The sequence below is a fragment of the Bos indicus x Bos taurus genome, chromosome 1 (assembly GCF_003369695.1).
Source record: "Bos indicus x Bos taurus breed Angus x Brahman F1 hybrid chromosome 1, Bos_hybrid_MaternalHap_v2.0, whole genome shotgun sequence".
In the NCBI taxonomy this organism is placed as follows: domain Eukaryota; kingdom Metazoa; phylum Chordata; class Mammalia; order Artiodactyla; family Bovidae; genus Bos; species Bos indicus x Bos taurus.
The window spans coordinates 58,522,214-58,531,921 of NC_040076.1; positions in this window are offsets into that span (position 1 = coordinate 58,522,214).

Consider the following 9,708-nt stretch of genomic DNA (forward strand, 5'->3'; position numbering starts at 1 on the left):
CTATAAATAGTAATGCATCTATTAAACAAAACATTAATTTCCATGGTACCAGAAATGTTCTCCATTAGAAAAGAATTTTTCTACATTGATTCCATGTGTAGTCATTGTTTTTAAGTGTACTCACACTAAATGCAGAATCCAGGAAAGAGATTCAGGGAGGCACCTGTCACTTTACATAATCAGAGGCCTTAAGGCTATGCTAGCATATAATAAAAATAATAGTAATAGCCACAATCTATGGAGTATTTTACTGTGCCAGGCGCCTTAGCAAATGCTTTCCACAGATATCTCATTGACTCTTACAGCGTGGCTGTGTGTTGCTGATATTATTCCTAGCTTGAGTTTCAGGAAGGTTGAGTTGTCTGCCTGAGCCCTACCAGGAATTTCTGGAAAGTTGAGTGGTTTGCCAAAAGCCCGCCACTAGTCAGCTCCCAGGTTAGACTTGGCTCCATCGGACTAAAACTCAAGTTAACCATTGCACTAGCCTCTTCCTGGTGGCTTGCTCCTGAGTTGAAGGGGCTACAAGAAGCACAGACTGAAGAGAGAAGCCTTCTGGCCCTGAGGTGCAGGGGGCTTCTGAAGCCTTGCTGGAGCTCAGTCCTGGCTCCCACTGCTCTGCTGGGGAATAGCTGGCACTGGTCTGTGTGGCCCACAGTACCATGTTGACATCTATCGGTCTGTAGGTACTTGATGTGAGTTGCCATTCCATGTCCCCTAATTTGCCCAAGCCCAGTTTGAGGACCGTAATCACACCTTGAATGGCATTGAGCGGATTTGGAAATGATAGCTTACAGTGAATGATGTCAGATTTGTGATCTCCGAAATTTTAGCTTCGGACCAGAGACCAGGCTTGACCGCTCAGGGCTCTTGTGTGGCAGAAGAAGTTTTATCAGTGAAAAGGGACATAGAAGCTTCTGACATAGACATCAGAAGGGGCGGGGGGTGCCCCACTCGTCTAAGCAAGGGAATTATATACTTTTAAAATTAGTTACTACAATAAATCAAAAGAATGTCTCAAGGTTGTAAAAATTTACCAGATCCACTCCCACAATTTACATTCTAGGATAACAGGATTAGAATTTAATAATAGAAAGATCCTACCAGACCCACTCCCATAATACACATTCTAAGATATCAGGATTAGTCAGAAGGTTTTCAGGAAGGAGAAACTTTCCTCAAGCAGGATACATTGTTGTTACATAATCCCTAGTATAGAGTTTAAACTGAGTTGTTTGTTGTATACCAGACCACCTGACCTGCCTCTTGAGAAATCTGTATGCAGGTCAGGAAGCAACAGTTAGAACTGGACATGGAACAGACTGGTTCCAAATAGGAAAAGGAGTACATCAAGGCTATATATTGTCACCCTGCTTATTTAACTCATATGCAGAGTACATCATGAGCAGTGCTGGGCTGGATGAAGCACAAGCTGGAATCAAGATTGCTGAGAGAAATATCAATAATCTCAGATATGCAGATGACACCACCCTTATGGCAGAAAGTGAAGAAGAACTAAAGAGCCTCTTGATGAAAGTGAAAGAGGAGAGTGAAAAAGTTGGCTTAAAGCTCAACATTCAGAAAACAAAGATCATGGTGTCCGGTCCCATCACTTCATGGCAAATAGATGGAGAAACAGTGGCTGACTTTATTTTGGGGGGCTCCAAAATCACTGCAGATGGTAACTGCAGCCATGAAATTAACAGACGCTTACTCCTTGGAAGAAAAGCTATGACCAACCTAGATAGCATATTCAGAAGCAGAGACATTACTTTGCCAGCAAAGGTCCATCTAGTCAAGGCTATGGTTTTCCAGTAGTCATGTATGGATGTGAGAGTTGGACTATAAAGAAAGCTGAGCGCCAAAGAATTGATACTTTTGAACTGTGGTGTTGGAGAAGACTCTTGAGAGTCCCTTAAACTGCAAGGAGATCCAACCAGTCCATCCTAAAGGAAATCAGTCATGAATATTCATTGGAAGGACTGATGTTGAAGCTGAAACTCCAATACTTTGGCCATCTGATGCGAAGAGCTGACTCATTTGAAAAGACCCTGATGCTGGGAAAGATTGAAGGCAGCAGCAGAAGGGGACGACAGATGATGAGATGGTTGGATGGCATCATCAATTCAATGGACATGTTTGAGTAAACTCCGGGAGTTGGTGATGGCCAGGGAGACCTGGCGTGCTGTAGTCCATGGGGTTGCAAAGAGTCGGACACGACTGAGCGACTGAACTGAACTGAACTTGTATAATCATCACTTCCGGGCTTAAAGAAAAAACTGTTTTATGTGACTAAGGAATGTAGAGAGAAAAAAGAAAAAAGTTTGTCCTTTCCTCCTCCTTGAGAATTCCAGACCCCTATCTCTTCCTCGAGAACCTCAGACCCCTGTCTCCTCAGGGACCCTTGGACTTCTTATCAACCTGCCTAGGAATTGACTCTCTCAGAAAGGGTTAGTCGTTCAGTTGTGTTCAACTCTTTGCAACCCTGTCAACTGTAGCCCACCAGGCTCCTCTGTCCATGGAATTCTCGAGGCAACAATACTGGAGTGGGTAGGGTAGCTATTCCCTTCTCCAGGGGATCTTCCTAACCCAGGGATCGAACCTGGGTCCCCCACATTTCAAGCAGATTCTTTACCATCTGAGCCACCAGGGAGAGGGTTTGGGTCTGTGATCAGTTAAAGTGGACTCTTGAGAAATCAGTAAGAGTCTGAGGTTTCCTGTATGCGGCGGGGGGTCGGGGGAGGGGGGCGGTTGGTGGATATTTTATTCTTCTCTGAGAATAAAGGGAAGAGACTCTTTTAACACATTTTTCAAACTAAATATTTGTGTAATTAAAGAATTTTAATAAAATTTCAAACAAAGGCCATCAAAAGGTCAAGATTAGAGTGTGTAAGCAACCATCTTCTCCAGGATGTTTTTTTTTCTGTTGAAGCAGCTTGGAGCTCACTGAGAAACCACAGAGTTAAATGATTATCCTGTGCCTTTCTGATTAGGAACAGGCTGCTCTCTGCAGTTTGATTAGTCTCGCTCATAGCAACAGGATTACAGCTTATTAAAACTGACAGTGCTGTGTAGGGCAGGGAGCCAGGAAGGTCAAACTTACATGCTGAGCCAGCCACCAGCAAGGCTCTACCTTCACCTGAAGGTTTGGTGTAATTGGCATTCACTGTAATATGCTTTTTCTCATGTCTTTTTTTTTTTTTTTCACCCTTTAGGTCTCTCACTCGTTTTACACCTTTTCTCTCCCTTCTTCCTTATGGGAATCCCTAACTTATGACCATATAACCAAATTAATAGTTGGGCAAATCAGAGAAGAAAGTCCAGTGTAATAGTGTGAAGTGAGGTAACTATATACATCCTCATTGCCCACAGCAGTCCTGGTTTAGGTCGATGGTCCAGGCACCCGTTTTACTCTCAGGAGTGCCGAGTTTGGCCAAGTTATGTGGTCACCCTAATGTGAGTGGTGGGGATGGTCAAACGAGAGCAGATGCCACATCCAAACAGGACGGCTGCTATCCACCTCTTGCTAATTGCTGCTGTGGATCCAGTGTTGTCACATCTTCCAGTCTTTCAGAATAGCCAACAAATCTGGATTTTCAGATAAAACCTTTTTTTTTGCATTTTCATCATAATTTATTATTATTTATTTTATTACTGGAGTATAATTGCTTTACCACATTGTGTTTGTTTCTGCTGTAAAACAAAATGAATCAGCTATAAGTATACATATATCCCCTCCCTGAGCTTCCCCCTCCACCCCACCCCTCTAGGCCATCACAGAACACTGAAACTCACAACTTTTAAATGCTGGATCAATTTAAAAAAAAAATATTCTGCTAGTCAGGCAAAACCTGTTTGCCTAGTTTGCAACCCTTGGTTTAGAATCTGGAGGGGAGACTGGCATCTTTAACATTTAAAAGTTTTTCAATGATGCATCTAGCTCCTGCAGCTGATTACAGATTTCCACATTAAGAGAGCCCCATTCCCTGGTGGCTCAGATAGTAAAGAATATGCCTGCAATGCAGAAGTCTGGGGTTCAATCCCTGGGTCAGGAAGATCCCCTGGAGAAGGGAATGGCAACCCACTCCAGTATTCTTGCCTAGAGAATTCCATGGACAGAGGAGCCTGGTGGGCTACAGTCTATGGGGTCTCAGAGTCAGACACATCTGAGTGACTACACTTTCACTTTCATGTTAGGAACTGAATTGTTAGTTATGCTTAAAAAAAATTACCGGTTCACATATTAATCAAGGTGCATTTTAAGTTCAAAGTTTGTTAGGTATTTGGTATTTGGAAACACCAAGGAAATATCTGTTTGTTTTTAATGATGCATGAGTGGAAGCAATGCTAGTTGGCAGTATTTGATTGTAAGAATTCAATAAGGTAATTTTATTTTATTTTTTTAACAGACGAGATCCCCTATGTTGTCCCAGCTCCCTGGCATGATCCCCAGATAACTCCCAAAACAATTCCAAACCTGCCCAAAGGGAAGGTATGATTGCCTTGTTCAACTTTTTGATTTATGGTTGAGAATGTCAGGCCTGGAGAAGAAAGACTCAGTCACTGTGTCTGTCTTCTTAAGGAGTTTAAAGAGAAGCCTCTCTCTTTCCAGTTACTTTCCTCCATCCTACCCTATTTTCTGCCTGGCTGTGCCCTTCCAGGGTCAGCAGTGGTTTCCCAGTACCCCTTTCCAAGGATCTTTTCTGGCTCACAAAACCAGATGGTCCAAGGACATAAGGGTTCCTATTGCACCTTCCAGCATTTAACAGCACTAGTCTCGGCCAACACAGTGAGAGCTCAATTACTGTTTGTCTAGGGAAGGCGTATTCTCCGAGCAGTTGAGGCATTATCTTCAGATTTTTGCCCGCTGAGCTGACACAGCAGTACGCGGTGGGACCTAGGCTGAATGTCTTGTCAGTGGTGATTTTATCTCACTTTACATTAGGCAAGCTCCCAGTGACCTGACACATTTTTATTTTCTTCTTTGACTCAGTTCTGCCTTCTGCCATTAGCATCTTCTAGCGCTGGCCTCAAAGCAGTTTCCCCTGCTCTGACAAGAGGAACTCAGAGTGAACTTTTCTTTTGTTCTCGTTCCTCACAATCCACTTTGAGTCCAAGCTGAAGTTGCCAAGGAGTTCAAACGGCCTGTGCTCCTGCCAGTATGATTCAGAAGGATTAGTGCATCTTCTGCACGCTCTCCCTAATGCTTGCCTCTTTCCCTGAACTGCTGTCCCCTGCTGTCTGCTCCTTTGTCTGAGGAACGCATTTGCTCTTATTATCACCTTGTTCCCTGACTCTTTTTGATGGCTTTGGAACAGAATCAAGATGTGGCTATTAATGGTCTTCTTCTTAACAGCTCAGAGTCACTTCCTTTTATTTAGTCCATTTTCCCTTCCCTCCCAAACAACATAATCATCTTGGTTTCAAATCAGAGTTTCATAACCATTTAGTAACTACTGCTTTACAGTTGCTATTAGTAAGGGATGTGAGACAGGAGGTAAGAGACAAGAAACCGAAAGGTGAGGGGGGCTGAGGGAACCCCCAGTAACTGAGAAATAAGGCAAGCATCTTCAGGATGCTTCTTTCATGAAGAAATTAGGCAAGATTAGCCCTCAAGACTGAACATTACAAACCCAGGGGTCTGGTGAAGTTTCACTTGAATTTGTATGGATGGAATGAGAAGATGGTCTCCCCTCAGAGGATCTGATTTCCTTCCAAACAGTTAAAATAGTACTTAAAACCATCCCAGAATGATTTATGTTGGTCATAGGTCCTTTCATAGAATTCAGTGACATAATAGATAATAATAATCACACCTCCAATTTTCCATTCCCAACTCACTTACTTTTATTTTTGTTTAACAAACTTATTTAACGTTTTCATCACAGTTGCATTTATCATTTCCCATGATGCCAGCTGAAGAAAACACAAACTATGAAAATATATCCAGTCCCCCACATAGTAATTACACATCAAAAGAGAAGAGAATGACAGAGCACATTCATTTTTTCTTTTTTTACCATGTATCTGATTTTGGTTAGACCCCAATTCCATGTTGTTTGAGTAGAAAAGTCACTTCCATTCATATTAAAAAAGTCAGTTCAACTTCACTTTTCTACTTGAACGTTCAGCTATTACCAGAAATCTGACACATCAGAAACCAGGTTTATTATCTTTCTTCTTTCAGGCAAACTAAAGTCAAAGTCAAGCTTCAACTTCCTTGCCTTTGTCAATGGCACTTGTCTTCTAGTCAATCCAGCTGGGAAACTTACTCCTTGGATGAATGATATAATTCATAAAAGGAATGGGGATAAGATATTTTATCCCCATAAATGTTAATCTTCTCCAAAACAGCCTTACAGACACACTCAGAAATAATGTTTTACCAGCTATTTGGGCATCCCTTCCACAGTCAAAATGACATATAAAATTAACCATCACAAGTCCCCAGTACATGATATAGGAGCTGCTTAAGAGTATTGAGGCTGTATGGAGGCAGAACAAGAGCTCTCTTTTCCCTTTTTGGTTCTAGAAATCTGCAGCTGCGGTTTTAATGAGGAGAAGGCTGAGGAGTCACCCAGAGATGGTAATTTTGTTTTGGTCAAAGTCTCACATATTTACATATAAATGAAAAACAAAAGGACATTTAAATTGTAGAAAGGGATGGGGAGGGGAAATTAGCTTAGTTTTTCTCCTTGTCAAAAACAGGATTCTTTGGTGACACAGAAAATATAATCATTTATCAGCTCCTTCATTTTATAAACAGAGGTGGAACCGAGGCCCAGATAGAATGTGACTAACCCAAGGTCTAACAGGAAGTGAGAGGAAGGGCTGGTACAAGCGTCTAGGTTTCCTTTCCCAGCCTTTGTCCTGGTCCCTAGTTCTTGTTCTGCCTCCATACAGCCTCAGTACTCTTAAGCAGCTCCTACATCATGTACTGGGCACTTGTGATGGTTAATTTTACATGTCAATTTGACTGTGGAAGGGATGCCCAAATAGCTGGTAAAATATTATTGCTGAGTATGTCTGTAAGGCTGTTTCAGGAAAGATTAACATTTGAATTCGTAGACTGAGTAAAGAAGATCTCGCTCATCAATGTGGTGGGCACCATCCAATTTCTCAAAAGTCTGAGTAGAACAAAAAAGTGTAAGAAGGACGAATAAGTCTCTTACTTGAGCTGGGACATCTGTCTTCTCCTGTTCTCCTGGATATCGATGCTCCTGATTCTTGGCCCTTTGGACTCAGATTGGAACTTACACCACTTGCTCCCATGGTTCTCAGGGGTTTGGACTGGACTTACACCCACAGCTTCTCTGGGCCACCAGCTTGCAGACGGCAGATCAGATTGTGGGACTTCTTGGTTTACATAATCATGTGAGCCAATTCCTATAATAAATCTCTCCTATTTGTCTGTATCTGTCCATCTATCATCTCCTATTGGTTCTGTTTCTCTGGAGAACTCTGACAGGCATGATTTTACCATTCTGGCCATGGCTGTGAGCCTCCTCAGCTTCTGGAATAATAGTGATTCTTGAACGCAGAGATCATTCTGTTTATAGATACACTTTTTAAAGTCTGCATTGACCTTACTGTAACTGTGGGCACCATACGAGTTGGCAAAGATGTCTCAAGCCTAGTTCAGAAAGATCATATAGACCAAGTCATTCCAATGTAATCTGCCATGTATAATCCTTTCTCTGTTCTATGCCCCTCCCATAATTGTAAAGGGCTCCACGGTTTTTTTGAGCTGCTGGTTTGTGTCAGGAGAAAGGAAAGGAGTGAGCAGTGGTGTTCATCATCCAGGGCCTCATCGAGTGATCATATCTTTTTTCTCACAGGTTCTTGATTATCTATGGACTTTGGTCCAGCTAATCAGTACATAAAAACAAATCTCACTGAGGGACTTCCCCATAATTTGTCATTGGGGATATTGTTCAGTCATAAATATATCCTCACCAACCTGATTCATTCCAATATCTAGCATTCAGTCAGTTAGTCAAGAAAAGCTCATTGATTTCCAACGAAGTGTCAGTCATTCTCTACACTGGAATTCAATGACAAACACCCCACAGAGAGCACCTACCTTCTTGGAATTTGCAGACCAGGAGTAAACTCAGAATTACATACATTCCATATAATTAGAAAACTTCACTTTGCTCAATAACCTAAGTCATATCCTAACCACAAAGAAGACTAGGGAACTCCCCTAAGAAATGAGAGAATGTAAAAAATCACTAGATGACAATTCCTATGATAAAGAAAATGCAAATATTAAAGAGTTTTTTGGTTTTGTTTTTAATATTTGTTATTGAAGAAATAGAACTACAGGCCAGATTAGTGAGCTGGGTTTGCCTGGATTGGCTGACATTAATTCAGTTTGAGTGGCCTTCATTTTAAGGCTCCCAACAAATGTACAGTCCCTCTAAAAAAGTATAATTGTTTCCACTTATATTTGAGAAAACAGGGCTGGAACAATCAAATAACTACTTACAATATGTACTTTGATTCCAGGAACATCTGGTGCTATAGCCTATGCTATAATTCCAGGCTTACCCCCTTCTCATTCACAGGCACCTGAGGTCCAGGGTAAGGCTCTGAAATAGGTATATAGTCTATCTTCTCTTAACAAGTTTCTACAGAGATGTGTCGCTGATTTTTTTGAACAGAATTTTGAAAGAAATGATCTAATCTTAAAGATAATCATAGGAGTAGAGACTTTTTCTAATGATCCAGCAATTATTCAAAACCTTTATGGAGCAACAATTGGATATAGAATTTGGGAAACGGGTACAGACTAGAAAGCACACTCAGTTGAGTGTCCTTAATAACAGCAATATATATGTGCTTTACATTTTAGAAAATACCAAAGGTCATTCTAATCCATGTCTCAAGAGAAGGTCAAGCTGAGTAATTCTGGTTATGATTGTTTTTTAAAGGGTATGGGTATATGAGTCAGAGTAACTGCAAAGTAGTCTTCTACTGGTTTTCTTGTGTGACTTTTGAAGTCAGTAACAAGGTCCTAGCTAGAAAGCCATGTTTGAAGTGTTCATCTAGAAAATAAAAAGTTAAGGAAGTTGCCACTTCATGCTGTTAACCTGTTTGGATGCCCAGTAATGTTTGTCGATGGATGATCTACTCATTCAACATGTACTGCCTGCTTATATGTCCCACATTTGCCGCATGGTGGGGATTAAAACATGAAAATGTCAGAGGTTTTGCTTTTGAAATCACAGCTTAGTGGAGAGAATAAACACATTTATAACCATGCAAAATAGCACAGTAACCACACTGCTGTGGGATATATGAAGTGACATGGTAGAGAAGTTTTTCTCGTCATATTTTTTGAACAAAAAAAACATGCAGTTGGATGAATGTGAATCTGCTTATGGGGACAACAGGGAAAACAGTTAACTTGGTAATTTAAGAAAGGATGTGTAGAGTTTTACCAAGGGAAGACAATTCCAGGCCACTAACAAAGTGGTCCAGGAATTCTTCCCAGACTTGCCTGCGTTCCTTCCATGATGCCATGTTGCCTCTGATTACCCTCCGTTATCCATCCCTCACTCTCTCACTCAACACGTTTGCTGACTGACTAGGCAGTCTATGCAGGGGATACAAAAGAAAGGACTGCCGTCTCCTCTGATAAAATGGAACTCGGAATCCTCAAGGTTTAGTGCTGGAAGGAGGATGGTATTCCACGAGGAGGTGGTT